Source organism: Pleurodeles waltl, chromosome 7 (genome assembly GCF_031143425.1).
Source record: "Pleurodeles waltl isolate 20211129_DDA chromosome 7, aPleWal1.hap1.20221129, whole genome shotgun sequence".
NCBI lineage: Eukaryota > Metazoa > Chordata > Amphibia > Caudata > Salamandridae > Pleurodeles > Pleurodeles waltl.
In genome coordinates, this window is record NC_090446.1 from 795,451,764 (window position 1) to 795,468,993 (window position 17,230).

The following is a 17,230-nucleotide window of genomic DNA, read 5'->3' on the forward strand; positions in this document are numbered from 1 at the left end:
GAAAAATGCCCGCTACCTTCCAACGGTTGGGAAACGGGGTCCTAGCTGGCAAGGATGCCTTCTGTGCAGCCTACCTGGATGACATAGCTGTCTACAGTTCCAGCTGGGAGGAACACCTGCTCCACCTCAAGGAGGTGCTTCAGGCCCTGCAACAGGCAGGCCTGACCATCAAGGCTAGTAAGTGCCAGATTGGGCAGGGTTCCGTGGTGTACTTGGGACACCTAGTGGGTGGTGGCAAGGTGCAGCCACTCCAGGTCAAGAGTGAAACTATCAAGGCCTGGCAACCACCTAGAACACAGACTGAGGTGAGAGCCTTTCTAGGCCTCACAGGATACTACCGCAGATTTGTCAAGGGCTATGGTACCATTGTGTCACCCTTGACAGAACTCACTTCCAAGAAACAACCTAGGTTGGTGAATTGGACAGAGGCTTGTCAGAAAGCCTTTGACTCTCTGAAGGAAGCCATGTGCACGGCCCCCGTGCTCAAGGCCCCTGTCTACTCCCAGGAATTTATCGTGCAGACAGATGCTTCGAAGCATGGCATAGGGGCGGTCCTAGCGCAGCTAAATGAGGAGGGCCTAGACCAACCAGTAGTCTTTATTAGCAGAAGGCTATTACCACGGGAACAGAGGTGGAGTGCTATTGAGAGAGAAGCTTTTGCTGTGGTCTGGGCACTGAAGAAGCTAAGACCCCACCTGTTTGGGACTCACTTCCGGGTTCAGACAGACCGCAGGCCCCTCAGATGGCTCATGCAGATGAGGGGTGAGAATCCAAAACACTTGGGGGCATATTTATACTCTGTTTGCGCCGGCATTGCATCGTTTTTTTGACGCAATTCCGACGCAAAACGAACTCCATATTTATACTTTGGCGTTAGACGCGTCTAGCGCCAAAGTCCATGGAGTTTGCGTCATTTTTTAGCGTGGACACCTACTTTGCGTTAATGATATGCAAGGTAGGCGTTCCCGTCTAAAAAATTGACTCCGAGGCATGTGTGCCGTATTTACACTCCCGGGCAAAATTCACGCCCGGGAGTGGGCGGGTCAAAAAAAATGACGTACGGCCGCTTTTGCGCCGTTTTTTAGCGCCTGGTCAGGGCAGGCGTTAAGGGACCTGTGGGCTCGGAAGGAGCCCAGAGGTGCCCTCCCATGCCCCCAGGGATCCCCCCTGTCACCCTTACCCACCCCAGGAGGACGCCTAAGGATGGAGGGACCCATCCCAGGGACATTAAGGTAAGTGTTTTTTTTTTTTTTTTTTGTGGCATGGGGGGCCTGATTTGTGCCCCCCTACATGCCACTATGCCCAATGACCATGCCCAGGGGACAGAAGTCCCCTGGGCATGGCCATTGGGCAAGGGGGCATGACTTCTGTCTTTGCTAAGACAGGAGTCATTTCTATGGGGGTTGGGAGTCGAAAAAAATGGCGCAAATCGGGTTGAGGCGAAAAATTTGCCTCAGCCTGACTTGCCCCATTTTTTGGCGCCCAAGCTCCATATCCCCCTACGCCGGCGCTGCCTGGTGTACGTTGTTTTTTTTCACGCACACCAGGCAGCGCCGGCGGCTAACGCCGGCTAACGTCATTGAATAAATACGGTGCCCGCATGGCGCTTCAGAATGGCGTTAGCCGGCGCTAATTTTTTTGACGCAAAACTGTGTTAGCGCAGTTTTGCGTCAAAAAGTATAAATATGGCCCTCGAGGTGGTCCATTTCCCTACAGGGGATGGACTTTACGGTGGAGCATCGCCCAGGGGTTGACCACGTCAATGCTGATGGTCTCTCCAGATACTTCCGCCTTGTCGATGAGAGCTCCCAGGAGGTCGGGTAGCTCTCCCCACTTTCAGCTGGGAGGGACACATGTTAGACCTGACAGTCTTGGGGTGGTCACCCCTAACTTTTTGCCTGCCTCCCTCCACTTTTTGGACACTGTTTTTGCTGGCTTTTAGACTCTGCGCACTTTACCACTGCTAACCAGTGCTAAAGTGCATATGCTCTCTCCCTTTAAACATGGTAACCTTGGATCATACCTGATGGAACTATTTAATTTACTTATAGGTCCCTAGTAATGTGCACTATAGGTGCCTAGGGCCTGCAGATTAAATGCTACTAGTGGGCCTGCAGCACTGGTTGTGCCACCCACCTAAGTAGCCCCTTTACCTTGTCACAGGCCTACCATTGCAAGGCCTGTGGGTGCAGTTTCACTGTCACCTCGACTTGGCATTTAAAAGTACTTGCCAAGCCTAAACCTCCCCTTTCTCCACATATAAGTCACCTCTAATGTGTGCCCTAGGTAACCCCTAGAGCAGGGTGCTGTATGGGTGAAAGGCAGGACATGTACATGTGTAGTTTACATGTCCTGGTAGTGTAAAACTCCTAAATTCGTTTTTGCACTACTGTGAGGCCTGCTCCCTTCATAGGCTAACATTGGGGCTTCCCTCATACAGTATTGGAGTGGTAGCTGCTGATCTGAAAGGAGTAGGAAGGTCATATTTAGTATGGCCAGAATGGTAATACCACATCCTGCTGACTGGTGAAGTTGGATTTAATATTACTATTCTAGAAATGCCATTTTTAGGAAAGTGAGCATTTCTTTGCACTTAAATCTTTCTGTGCCTTACAATCCACGTCTAGCTGGGCTTAGCTGACAGCTCCTTGTGCATTCCCTCAGACACACCCCAAACACAGGGTACTCAGCCTCACTTGCATACATCTGCATTTTGAATGGGTCTTCCTGGGCTGGGAGGGTGGAGGGCCTGCTCTCACACAAAGGACTGCCACACCCCCTACTGGGACACTGGCAGACAGGATTGAACTGAAAGGGGACCTGGTGCACTTCTTAGCCACTCTTTGAAGTCTCCCCCAATTCAAAGGCACATTTGGGTATAAAACAGGGTCTCTGCCCTACCTCATCAGACACTTGCTGGAGAAGAAACCTGAACCAGAACCTGCATCCTGCCAAGAAGAACTGCCTGGCTGCCTAAAGGACTTACCTGACTGCTTTCTACAAAGGACTGCTGCCTTGCTGTTGCCCTGCTGCCTTGCTGTACTCTTGTCTGGCTGTGAAAGTGCTCTCCAAGGGCTTGGATAGAGCTTGCCTCCTGTTCCCTGAAGTCTCAGGACCAAAAAGACTTCTCTTTTTCATTTGGACTCTTCGTGTGCCGAAATGTTCGACGCACAGCTTGTTCCGCGGCGAGAAAAACGCGGCACACCAATGCTGATCGACTCGACGCCTTCGGGGCGACCGGAACTTCGACGCACGGCCTCGCAAGGACAACGCCGCCCGACTTCAGAGGAGAAATCGATGCGACGCCTGCCGTGAGAGCGAAACTTCGACGCACAGCCCCGCGGAACGACGCGCAGCCGGAAAACAAGCAGGAGAATCCTCGCACAGACCCAGGACATCTGGTAATCCCCGCGACCCATAGAAAGAGACTGTCCGCGCACCGGAAAATGACGCACGACTTCCCCACATGAAAAATAACGACGCAAGTCCGTCTGTGCTGGGGAGAAATCGACGCACACACCATTTTTCCACGTATCTCTTCTTCTGCGGCCCTTTGCGGAGATTTTCCACTCCAAACCAGGTACTTTGTGCTTGAAAGAGACTTTGATTGATTTTTAAAGACTTAAGACACTTGATATCACTTTCCAGTGATATCCTTACAATTTCACATTGTAACTTTATTCGTTTTGACCCACAATTATCCTTATAAATATTATATATTTTTCTAATCACTGTGTGGTGTATTTTTGTGGTGCTATATTGTGTTATTGTATGATTTATTGCACAAATACTTTACACATTACCTTCTAAGTTAAGCCTGACTGCTCGTGCCAAGCTACCAGAGGGTGGGCACAGGATAATCTTGGATTGTGTGTTACTTACCCTGACTAGAGTGAGGGTTCTTACTTGGACAGAGGGTAATCTGACTGCCAACCAAAAACCCCATTTCTAACAGACATCATACACTCTTTGACCCTAATGATGTCACAGGAAGTGATGTCACATTATCTTAACCCTCATGACATCAAAATATGTACTCACCCTTGCTCTAACTCACTAACTCTCACTATCTTGCCTACTCTTACTGTGACTCACCTCTACATTCTCACTCACCTTCACACACATGCACTATCACATACACACGCTCTCCCACCCACCCACATGCATATAAAAATATATTGAAAAGTACTTTCATTTGTTTACCTATGGTGCCAGTGGAGGTTCCTTTCAAGATCCTGCTGTTCCACGTTTGTGTTACATTAGTAGTGAATAATAGAATATTAATTACCATTAATATAATAAAAATAAGCAGAAAAGGAGGTTGGAGCCTGAGACACGTAATACTAGCTGCTACCCCTGTGTTCTTGGCACTACTTTTGTCACCTCTGAGGCCATGGGTCACAAAGGGCAAGCAAGGGGTCACAGTTGCAACCCCTGGCAACCCCTAAATGACGTCCATGGAGGCACCCTCAATGATCAGATATTCAACAGATCTCGTGGGCAGTTGCCGCCTCTGCATAAGACACTCTGCTCATCTTTAGCCTCAGCGCCGACCCCGTGTGAATGGTCTGGATGTGTCCCTTCTCTCATCCTACATCTTATGAATAGCAGGCCAAGAATATTGTGCAAAATGACTTATCAAGTACACATCCTCGCGCTGTGGGAAGCAAAAACAAGCTCCCAGCTTACAACACAACCAAAACCAAAGGAAAATTAAATGCGGCCACTGCCTGTTCTTTGCGCTGAGGGGCCACGCCCCCTCACCTTTTGCCCCTCATGAAGAGTGCCTGTTAGGCTGAGCAAAGGTCAGCTTGACAGACACTCTTCATTTTCAGATCAGGCAGCCAGGAGCTAGACATGCGTGATTTGCGCAGGCTCCTGGCTGCCTGAGCTGAACTTTGCTGGGCTGAAGAAGTCACAGCTCCTATGGGTGTGACCTCCTCAGCTCAGCAAAGGTACCTCAATGCCCTCCCCCTCAGTGACGAGGGAAGTGTCACCTATTGACTCTGACCTGTGCGCTTCAGGTTTAAGCCCTGAAGCGTCCAGGGTGAGTGTCAATCAGTGACACCTTGTCACAGAGTGGGATGGGGTCAGCAGTCTCACTGACCCCATCCCACTCTGTGATGAAGTTGGGACTGCTGCCTTCCGGGAAGGCAGCAGTCCCAATCCTCCTGGGACCTTAGGGGCTGAGCTGAAGGTAAGTGTGTGTGTGTTTTTAAATGAATGGTGCGTGCGTGATGTTTGAATGTTTGATAATGAGTATTGTGAATGGGTGTGTGTGTGTGAATGAATGAGTGTGAGTGTGTATGTGCGTCCCACCCGCCCCCTTCCCTCCTAAAATTACCGGGCGCCAATGATTAAATGTAATCCGACACTATATTAGAAATACACCCAGAATTAAATTACTGCATAAAGCGAAGGACAGCTTGGTAGCAGAAATTGCCCTACTTCCTCTAAATATTCCCCAACTGCCTCCTGTCACCAAAAGTTGAACTGCAGTGACCGAGTTTGATATGGAGACACACTTTATACCTTAATGGGAATAATACCTAACTGGCAATCTACGTGTGTCTGTCTGTAGAGTGTTTTTAGAGTGCAAACCTAGATAGAGGAGCAATGAAGTGAAGAACATAGTATTCAGGCTCATGGAGGAGGTGAGGATTCCTCGTGGATCAGCTCACAGTACCAGGGTGCTGCAGAATCCTTCCAGGAGGTGGATGATGCAACCCTTGAAGCATATAGTCTTCATTTTACTCACTTCTGGAGTGATGTAAAAGAATATTATGCAGCTATTACTGCAGGAAGAGGACCTGGGCGATCAATCTGTGTATGCTATGTTAAATATTAACTGTCACTGGCTATGCTAAACCCTTTTAAAAAGAAACAGGAAACACATTTTGTAACCTAATACAGTTAACAGGACTAGATTCCATAAACCTTTAGGATTATGTGAGTAATGCCAAGCCATCATTTGTTTCAAGGTATCCAAAAACATAAACACACGAATCAATTTAATATATCTTAAAGCAACAACCTAATATTTAACCACAGTTATTAGTATGGAGGATGTCACAAAAATAAGAGCCCTTAATTTTAGGAGTTGGTATTATTACAAATCATTTAATAAATGATTTATGTTTGTACTGATTACACAGTAAACTCTATAAAAGGAATTGTTTCTAGGTGCTCTCAACAGATGACACACATTTGGGTATGGATTATATGGGCAACAAATAATAATGGCATTAATGTGCCTCCTGGAGAACCCACTAATTGTGGTGGAGTATTTTTTTCCCTGTAAAGGTTTATGAAGCTTATTAATCTGGCACGTTGTAAAGTTCTAAAAAAATGTGCAAATATAGCAAAACAATAATCATAAGAGGTAGTTCCAAACTAAATTTTATTATGGAAGAACTTTCCGATGTACGCTTCTTAATGAGATAAATCTCCCATGAAAAGTGGAGGTTTTATGAACTTTTTATTCAGTAAAGCATACTTTTACATATTACTTTTTGCAATTTAAACTTCACAATCTTTGCAAAGGTTGGAAAGATTGCAAAGGCCCGAGAAATGTTTGCAAAGCATGCAAATCAAAAAGGTTACAACTTTGTACACCCTAAAAGCAATGATTCCAAACGTATGGAATTTCAGTATCCTTTTAACCTGCCTGTTGTCATGATCTCCTTCCTCGGGCTCTAGCAAAGAGACTCCTTTCTCCTCTCTCCATGTACCTGGAAAGTGAACTGTCAACAAGTCACTTCCAATTGACAGCCAGAATATGGTTGGCAGTGAAGCTGAATTTCCCCCTCACATATTTTGAGGACAGATCATATTAATACTTGAATATCAGGCGGGAGGTTTTAAAACAGATTTTAGAACTGACTTCTAACTATGAATTAACTGAAGAAAGACACCTACTGGATCTTACCTTCAAAAGCAAGCACTTTTCTGCCTCTCAGCATTTTGCACTTTGTGGGGTTGCTTCACACAATAAGCCAAAGATGTACTTAATTTGCATAGTTCAGCTTGACATTAATCAGATCTCACAACACAGGAAAAAGTGCTTATTTGGGAAAGAAGAGTGTGATGTTCCTCTACATGTCCATTAAAAAAATATTCTAACCAGGGTTCTGATCTGGGGAAACAAGAGTGTGCAGCTTTTCAAAAAATGCATTGGCTCAAAACCAACAGTTTTGTGTTACAGTTTATGTGGTATCTATTATTCTGGGAGCTTCAGGTTCTGGAGCAAAAGGTATCACCAACAAATGCATCATCCTCCCATGAGACACACAGATACACCTGGAAGTAATTTCCATAAGAGTGGAGATAATGGAAAGATCATAAGCAGTGCCTCTTGGAAGATGATGTATGTACTACACAAACCAGCTCCCCAAAAAGCCTTCTACAACCCCAAGATGTACCATCATGGAATCATACATAACCTCTAAGAATCTAAAGCCCTTGCCCACCCACCAAAAGGGGCACAAACCAGCTCTATGTCTGATCTGTGACACATGCTACCACACAGCCTATTCACCAGCGATCAAGATTTACTGTGTGGGAGAGTACTGACAAACCAAGTAGAATCAACATAGACAATATGCCCTCAAGGATCACAGGTCCTTCAAATAGAAAACTCCATCCATTGTCTTGGGTGAAACTTGACTGGCAAAGGTCTTGTACCACCAAACAGTCATCATGGGTTTGGGGCTGCTGATCGACAAATGATATTAAAACAGTACTATAACAGGGCAATTGAGTCCCCAGATATTTGGATTAGGATTGATCTTTTTCAATAGTGATGTAATAAATTAGCACTTTAACAAGCAGATTCCTCTACTAACTACCAGTGTTTAATTACATAATTTAACATTACAATTAACATTACAACAATGGAAAATGACTATGTCTCATTATGTCTAAAACCAGTATCCGAAAACAGGAGACTACATACTCATGCTATTGCGACACACAGTTAACTGAATAAAACATAGTTAAATAACTAACTAGAAAACTCGGCCAAGTAAAATGTCTGATGTATGTAATGAGAGCAGTACATTTGATCAAACGGCAGGAAGGGTCAGTTCCTTGCCCAGTATAACAGCAGGTAGGTCAACAAATAGTACCCCAAGATAAATAACAGTTCACTACATGCTCACTATATGTTTAGCGCAATGCACAGCATTATATCCTGATGTAGTCGCAAGGAAGGCCTTAGATTCTCTACCTGAGAAACACTTATTATACAATTCCTTAATTGAAACCAGCTGCAAAAGCTGCATCGAAAATGGACTTTTGTACTAAGCACACATATATCATATAGATACCCCACATGACCTGCTTGCCCCCTCCTTTGTGCCTGATGTCACTTAGCGTTAGGTTTTTCTACAGAGCCAGGTCACGTTATCTTAGTTGATCAGGCTTTGCTAAAAAAAAATGGAGTATTTGCACTTTTCCCATCCAGATACACCCTCTTTGCAAAAATTATGAGGGGATTGGTTCTTCGTTGCTCAACTTGATTGTGGTTGTGTGTATGGTCAGTTTTCTGCATTAAAAACCCTTACAGCATCATTACATATATTAAAAGTGCTATTTCACATGTACCAGAAATATACCTAATTAAGCATTAACTGGGAACAATAGCTACCGTTTCCGATGGGATGATTGCAACCAGGGGAGACACTGTCAAAGTCACTGATGGTGGAGACACACCATTTGAAATACCAGGCTCGGTGGGTCTCCAGAGATGAAACACACACTACGACAATAATTGAAACCTCTTACTATACAAGCTAGAACATAGCACACAGGCACCATCTGCCGATCTCAATACTTGAAGGAACGTCAGTCTTTAAGATGATAGCACTGCCCAGATTCACATATATGCTACAAAATACCCCTTGCGAGATACCACGCTGATTCGTTATCAAGACAGAGTAACTGGGAAGCACCCCCCCAACAGCACTGAGCACGCTACAGCTGTTACGTATGAAGGTGGAGTTGCACTCTCATATACCCAGAAATATTATGAAGCAGCACAGGTCTGTAGAGTTAACCCCCCTTGGAGGAGCCAGTGTATAGAATGGTTAGATCCTAGTTGGGCGGTAATGAGTACAAGCACACCTTATCTGGGGGAAAACCAAAAGGTGCACTCTCCTCTGGCACAAACACATAATCCACATATGACACAAACTGATTCAGGGAACGGAATGGGACAAGAGATTGACTCCCAAAATACCTCTGTGGGTGGGAACACGGTTAAAGGCAGTAGCGAATCCAGAAATAGGATCTAATTGACATCTCCTCTTTAGAAGATGCTTGGTATGTGAATGGGATTGTCCCTTTTGAGCACCCACAGAAAGAGTGTGAAATTGACCCATCTCAAACATTTAAATACCAATAGTTAAGAAGTGACTTGCAGTCTAGAACTGTGGTAGATGAGGGGACAAAAGAGCACTCCCCATTGGAGAGGAGATTACTAGAAGATCAACTCACCACCAAGGCCATATCACGGACTCACGCTAATGCTAAATACGCAAACAAAATTAGTGAAGTTGAGGGAAAAGTGTCAAAATTAAATGGGATTCTTGGATGATGACGCCTGGGGAGTTGCAATGAGGTTTCCAAGAGAAGTGGTCATAAAATGTAGCTGCTGACTCACAACTCAAAACATTACACAGAGTATGCTACCATAGAACGTTGTTACATAGAATCGTGAGAGCTGCAACAGACTGGTGGTTGCACAACTGTGAACAGAAGGGCACTGTCATTCCCATCTTGGGAGGGTCCCACAATCCGGAGATACTGATAGTTTATTACAAAAGGGCTAGATGATACCACAGACTCCAGCATTAAAGAAACGGCCTGATTGTACTATTAGGGACATGGACAGACACAGACATATCTAGCAACAGGAAGCTGTTGATAAACTTGGGATACGTTTTGGCCAAGCAGGACATTGCCCAGAAATAGGAAAGTAGGATACTCTCATGAGACGGGAATGGAAGAGGGGTATTGACCTATGGATGTCCATGGAAAGGGAAGTTTACAGGGGAAAAGGATGTACGGAAACATTTGAGACGATGAAAATTGATTGGATTATGGACTGGGAAGCAGATGGATGAGAGAAAAAGTGGCGCAGGGTTTGCCTGTCTACAGGCCCAGAGGCGGAATGGAAACTCCTGCTTCCTGCACAGCTCCCCCACCTCAACTCTCAACACCCCCACCAGCCCAACTCGCCTCCACGAAGGTCAAATGTATTACCCTTCATATCATTGTTGCTTATTTGGAATTACAGCTTGGACAATGTACTGTGCAGGATGAATGCTATGTCACAGAAAATATTTTTTACAATTGCATTATCAAATTAAGGATCACTGGTCTCGGGAAAGTTGCCGGGGTTGTTATTGTGTTGTAAATGAAAAAAACGAATAAAATCGACCAAAAAAAACATAGTGCAGCAAAGCTGATCAACCTTGCTCTTTTCGCCTAGCATTAGGTGAAGGCTTGTGCAAATAGTTAGCAAACTTGGGCCTAAGTCAGCTAATATTGAATTCTGCGGTCTCTATGTAGTACACAGGACTTTGAATCAAGAAAACATTGTCATATTACCGTTTGAGGGATCATTCTTAATAACATGGGGACTAGTGCTTAATTTGTAAATAAAAAGGTGCCCGTGCTCAAAGCTCTCCTCTTAAACACGCAGCACATAATACTGAGGCAACGTAATCCTGAAGCCACCTCGGGCCTCTTCAATCCATATACAGCCACTCCCTGCCCCTTGAGCTCACTCTTGCAGCTTCCTGTTTTTCCCCTTTCTAACGTTTTTCTATTCCTCCGTCTTTCCCACGTGTCTTTTGCTCGTAGTAAATGCTTGAGACAGAAAACTAAGCACCGGCCCTCAGAACGGGAAAATACAAGCACAAATTAAGCACAGATGGGGACCCTCGTGTAGAGGACCCCATATCCTCCAGGTTATTTTTGTCGCTTTTAAAAGAAAGCATGAAAACCCATTGCAAACCATTGCTTAAAATTAGGGATAAGTTCTAACGTTCAGAGCAAGTTCCAGTGAAACGAGGTCTCGCAAAAAGAGGTGAACAGTGGGGCGCTTCGTGCAGTTATCAGTGTCCCATACATACAACCAGGCACACTTTGTGTCGATGAATATGTACACTGTGATTCTCACGTGACTATTCAACGGGTCTCAGACCCTTGTTCCAGCAATACTAAAGCTGATGGAGAAATGCAAAAATAGACGCTCAAGGGTCTAACAACATCCATGTGCAGACCCCTGGTTACCAGTGAAAGAGTCTGGCCCTGAAAACAACAGTTGATTCGTTAACTGATCTCGTGTAGTTTACCGTTTTTCTTTTAAAATGTATTTTCATATTGTCATTTATAGTTTTTTTAAACAGTAGTAACAGACAACAAATTCCCAGAGTCCTTTGGTAAATTCTTTACAGACAAAGCAATACACGATTTGCAACCAATGCCTCGTGGCTGCGTCCAAGCTAGGCATTGTCTTCAAGGAGAGGTGGTGATTGTATAGGGTGCTATTGGAGGACAGAGTTTGAATGGATGTGTGCAACTTATACTCGACTGCTGACAGAAGACCAATATATTGCTGTCACATAAGACCCCTTTAAGTTTACTTTTCAAATATTTAAAGCGATATGTATAGCTCTTCATATTAGAATATGTGATATGGCCATCAACAATTCGAAAAGATGATTCATTTTAGAAATCTGATTAAAAAATTAAAATCATACACAGGCATGTTAAAATTGTTCTCTCTGTTCTGCATACGTAAGTAATCCAATAATATTACCGATCTGTCAATTTAAAATTATTTAAATCCTTTTTAATCATGTGTTAAAATTGACCAATAGCAGGCTAAGAAATGTAAGCAAAAGGAAAGGACTGGTTAAGAGCTCATTGGTTCTTCCTCCAGAACATTTGAAAAGTTTGTTCACGAGCTTGTAGCCTGAATAAATACAATACAAACCCCATCTAGTGTCTAATAGCTCAATAAACTCTCTAAAATTGGAAAATGCCTACGTGTTTTTACTTCTGTTTAGGTCGGATAAATGTCTAAGCTCTGTAGGTGATCTGAGTCTCCTATACCAGATCAGGCCTTCCAAACACACCACGTTACCGATATCACTCACCTACCCCGAGCAGGAAAGAGTGCTCAGATGCGGGGCCGCTGCCGTGGTGACAGTCACTCCCTAAACACTTCTCTACAGCTGGCTGAAGCAAGACGATGGCATCCCTTTCTCTTATAGCTGCTCGCCTTTTATCCACAGGTCTAGCTCCTCCCAATTCAGCCCTCAGTTATGTATTTTAATACAATGGGCTTGGTGCATTTTTCTCCTTTTGATTGTTCACCATTTAGTATTCACGAGCCTTTGTGAACAGCATGGTTCAACTTCCAAACCAGTTTGTAGACATTTCGTTCATGGTGTACTCACAGGTGAAACACTATTTGTAAGCCAATTATATTTTTCGTGTATGAGCCCTGGCTTGTTAGTTTGGTGATCAGGCAAACAATGTTGGGTTCGACATGTTTGAACATTAAAAACAATCATGTTTGTGGACAGTAAGTAAATAGTTTTTTTTGCAGATTAAATAAACATCACCGCATGAATAAGTTTACGTTTAACATAATTAAAAAATTAATCAGTTCATTAAGATATTGAAAGATACTTAAAATTGTCTAAAGTGCGGCGTAGTGCAAAGCAAGTTTTTTTACTTCACGGGGGGGGGGAGGGGCACAAATTAATTTAGATGCAGTTTTTTCACTTGCAACAAAAACTTTGTACTCCTGCACGAAAGCTGGATGCGGTGCCCGTTTAAAAGCGTCATCACTGCCGGGCGACGGGATCTAACCTGAAGAGCCCTCAGAGCAGGACATAGCCATTTCTGCCTGAGATGAGTTACAGCTGGACAGATACACAAAGAGCGCAATACGCTTTCTTCTGTGTAAATGCGACATAACGAGTCCAGCCAGGATTGCTTCCAAACAGGAACGTGATCTTTTAATGGTAAGGCACCCCAGCGAAATAAACGAAGTGCGTGTTGGACGTGTGCTGTATTATGATCTATAAGGTACGGTTGTGGGCTTCAGGTGGGGTAGGACTTGAGAACAGCCTATCCATGTCTTCTGTGGAAGACTTCTGCTTTATCTGTGGTCTAAGAGTGGAGTTTGACCACTACGTCAGTTATTTTATTTTAAAGACTATAAAATCGTGCTTTAAATTCCAGGCGTTGGTCAATTTGAAGGTGCTTAGAGCTTGCTGCAGAGGTGATGTCCAGAAATTCTTTTGGTTAGTCTGCATCTTCATTAACAACCAGCACAAGGCAGCAAATATGTCCGGAGGGGCGGATCTGAGCTTCCAACATCATTTTAGGATGGCACCCATCCTGACCGAGGTTTGACGGCACAAACTCCACTCTCACCCAAGACTGTGAAATATATTGTGTAAACCAAATATGCTTTTGAATAGAGCAGATTCGAGCTGGTTTAGAACAGAAGCGTCACCCTTCTTTAACAATTCGGAACGATAGTAAAGTGAGGGGAAAAACTTTGTCCCAATTACCTGGAGTAGGTAATATTGTGATGTACTTCCAATCTTTTTTTGCAGCATGATCAAAAGTGAATTGTATTTTTTTGCCAGGGCTTTTCTTTGGATTAGGTGCTTCTTGAATGATAATCTGGCATAAATTACCCTCCCAGTACCTATACGATTTTCCCAATTCGAAGTTGTGTCCAGCTGCTTTCCACATGAACTTGGGGTGGAATGCACTGGGGTCCGCAGAGAAACAGATTACTGTTGTTTTGGTGTGGATGAGTTCCAGCTCTTGAATATATTGGTCACATTTGGCAATTAGGCACTATAGACTAATCGCAGTCTAACTAAATAAAACAATGTTGTCAGCATATTGTGGACAACATAGTGATGTGTATGCTAATTTAGGGGGAATACCTGCTGCTTCCACTAATTGTGAATCTTGATCCGCCATAAAGATGTTAAATAAGCAGGGGGCGAGCATGCACCCCTGCTTTAGACAGGTGAATGTGGTGATCTAGCGGGTGGTTCAGTCGCCATTGTCGATTTTAACTTGTATCCAGGTATCTGAACACAGGTTGATCACAGCCTCCAGTAGTTTTTATGGCCATTTTTCCCAGAGATGATTTCTTGGTACCCTGTCAAATGCAGCTTTCAAGTCGAAAAAACATCCAAAGGGTTTTGTACATTGTTTTTTCGACAAGAAGACTGACCACAAGAAGATTGCTCATTGTGTTCATGCCGTCTGTGTTTACAGAATGTTGTTTGCTGTGAAGGCCCAGGCTACCAGGTCTACTCAAGATTAGCGTCAAGCAGCTGAGCCTCAACATGGATAAGGGCGATGAGTCTGGAGTTTGCTGGATCAGTTTGTGGGCCTGATTTAAAGATGGGGGTAAAATACTCCTCTCTCAAGATTCCAGGATAATGTTTGTACTGGATGCCTGGTTAAAAAACATGGTGAGGTACGTAGCCTAGGGGTATTGATCCTGCTTAAACAAGGCATTTTGAAGGCCATTCGGGCCCAGGCCCACATCTGATCTCAGTCTCTTAAGTGTATGTCAGACTTGCGAAACAGTCAGCCCTGGGCTTTCAATGATTTGAAAGAAGGGGTTTCTGAAAGAGGGCTATTCACATTGAATGTTTTGACAGAGGAATATCCAGAGTGTGCAGCTGTTATATAAGCTATCCAGTATAAACCAAAAAATTGCACACACGGTTCCAAAAGGCGGAGAATTGTATCTACCGGTTCTGCACATCAGGGAAACCAAAAGGTTGTAAGCACGAGCCCTCACTCACCTTTTGGTGACATGCTTCATCATAGGGCTGTGCTCCTCGTCAGGCCGGCGCTGCAATGCCTGACGGGCCCCACACGGGGGCTCTTTGCCGGAGATCTTTTAGAGCGAAATGCGCACCGGTCAAAAGTAGGAATCAAGGATTGGAGTAGCATAGGTTAAAAATGTCTAGAGGTACAAACCATTCGTATCTTTAATTAAATGTTAGTACCTCTGGCAAGATTAAAAACAAAGAATAGGGATATAGTAAAGTAATGTCTACACTCCCCATAAAACGCAAAAAAATGCTAACTATAGCCACCAACCCTTATACTAGAGAGTGGTGAAAAAATGAAATGAGGTGAACACAGGATCTCCTGTGTTACTCTACATCACAGGTCAACATGTTTCTCGCTATGCGATTCGTCAGGACCTCAAAGACGTACCTAATCCTTCAAACATTTGGGCTGCCCATACTAGGAGAAGCAGAACCCTCCAAATACTAAGTGCAGGGCCTCATCGGGGGACAAACATCGAGATGCAAAAAATCCTCTGTGGTTTTTCTAAGGTTGCGATGCCAACTGTGAACCTATGCTCGTTGTGGTTCCCCGGAAGTAGTCTATCCTCCAAATATCCCACACTCCGCCCCCCCTGTTGTTGTTTTTTGATGATATAAGCTATCCAGTCAGCTTTGGAGTTGCCGGCATTATGATTTCCAAATCGGGCGTTGGTGAGCGTGTTAATTTTGGCCCAAAATGCCTACTGTTTTTCTGTTGACTTGTCTGGAAAAGCATTAGCCTTACTTTCAACTGATATCATGTTTTTTCTTTCTAGAGTGCTTTTTTGTAACCGAGCCTCACTGATGGGATCTGGCTCTTCATGGCTTCATAAACTCCGAAGTCTTCCGCTTTCCCTGTTTAGCTCTCTTTTTTTCAGTAAATGTTAAGTGGTAAACCAGACCGCCCCTTTCTGAATAGCTGTGGTACTTTGGATGGAATAGGATGAGAAGTTAGCAATGAGCACCGTTATCAAAGACTCCCATGCACGTAGTGGTGTTATCCTTGAGTGGAGCCCAATTGTGCTGTAAACATGGATATAAAGTCCATAATTGTCTCAGATGCGGATCCCTTCCAAGTAAGGCGTTTCAAGTTGTAGGCACTGGGTGTCATAAGCAAGTCACCAGCACATGGAACTTTAGGTGGACATGGCAGTAGCTCCACATGCTGAAGGAAATGGTCACTCTCCACTCTCGTTAAAATACTGTAATGAGTAATCGCTGAAAACAGGTCTTTATCTACTAGGTGTAGTCCAAAATGGCATTTGTTTTGTGCAGTAGCCTGGTGAAAGCTGCCGGTTGGTCCTGTGGGTGGCATCCAAGGAGTGAAAAAAGGCTCATGTTCTCTAGGGCCATGACACATGCTTTTCCGTGCTGATCGGTTTTGGTATGAGTTAAAATTAGTGATGGTAATATTTGAGGAAGGCTAGGTGAACTTTGCTGACCTGAATATGAGCTGGTTTGCAATAAGTGCATATTTAAGTCCCCTGACAAGAACAATTGTACATGAGGAAATGTGCATTTCAAAGATTTCAGTTATGCAATTAATGATTCTATATTTCCAGCCTTGCTTTTCCTGCAGTGATGAATGTACAGATTACAAATTAGAAGGCTGAAATCGTTGTATAAGGTTGACTAGGCTGAAAGTTTGATACATTGTGCCCATGTTAGACCCAAGTCAATGTGTTCTTGTGACCAGTGAAGATGACTTCTGATATATGTGGAAAGGCCACCGGTCACTCTACTTGCCTTGTTTGTCTTCAGTGCTGCTAGGAGGAATTCTTTAAATCCAGTGATTGGAGTCAGATTGTTGCAGACAGATTTAATCCCTATATGATGTGCTCCATAGCACTGTCCTAGAGGTTCATTTGAACATTAGGGGTAAATATAGTGCATATGAATGTGAGAGCTGAGATTTTTCCGTAAATAATTTTGTCTTTACGTAATCATACTTATATACTAATGTGTGAAATAATTTGATTATAAATCTATCTTTACGAAAATTGTGCTCTACTTAGTGGCCGCCATTACATGAAAGGCCTGCATATTTTTTCTAATGTTAAATTAACACTGGAATGAAAATATTCTGTCTCTTTATGAGCATGTTCTCTGCTAAAATAAATGCTGAAATATTATGAGTATTTCGTGGCCTCTGCTGGGCTGAAGCAGATGCAAGGCCACTGTGCAATGTTATCTGTATTAAATATTTCTAGTGTACTCTGTTCTTATGACTTCATCTCCCTTGCCTAACAGATTTCATTCATTGTATTTGCATATTTGCCTATAGTTATGTTTCTAACCCATGTATTTCCCTTGAGGAAATAGTGCTGAGGAAA

At 43.8% G+C, this 17,230-nt stretch overlaps 1 protein-coding gene across 1 annotated transcript in view; it reads right to left on the reverse strand.

The window, feature by feature from the left end:
• The window catches only part of GABRP (gamma-aminobutyric acid type A receptor subunit pi), a 126,413-nt gene extending 114,155 nt beyond the window's left edge, over nt 1-12,258 (reverse strand). Inside the window, exon 1 of the mRNA XM_069199336.1 lies at nt 12,172-12,258. The gene's annotated coding sequence lies outside the window, so the exon portion shown is untranslated. The remainder of the gene's footprint in view (nt 1-12,171) is intronic.
• Nucleotides 12,259-17,230: the final 4,972 nt, after the last annotated feature.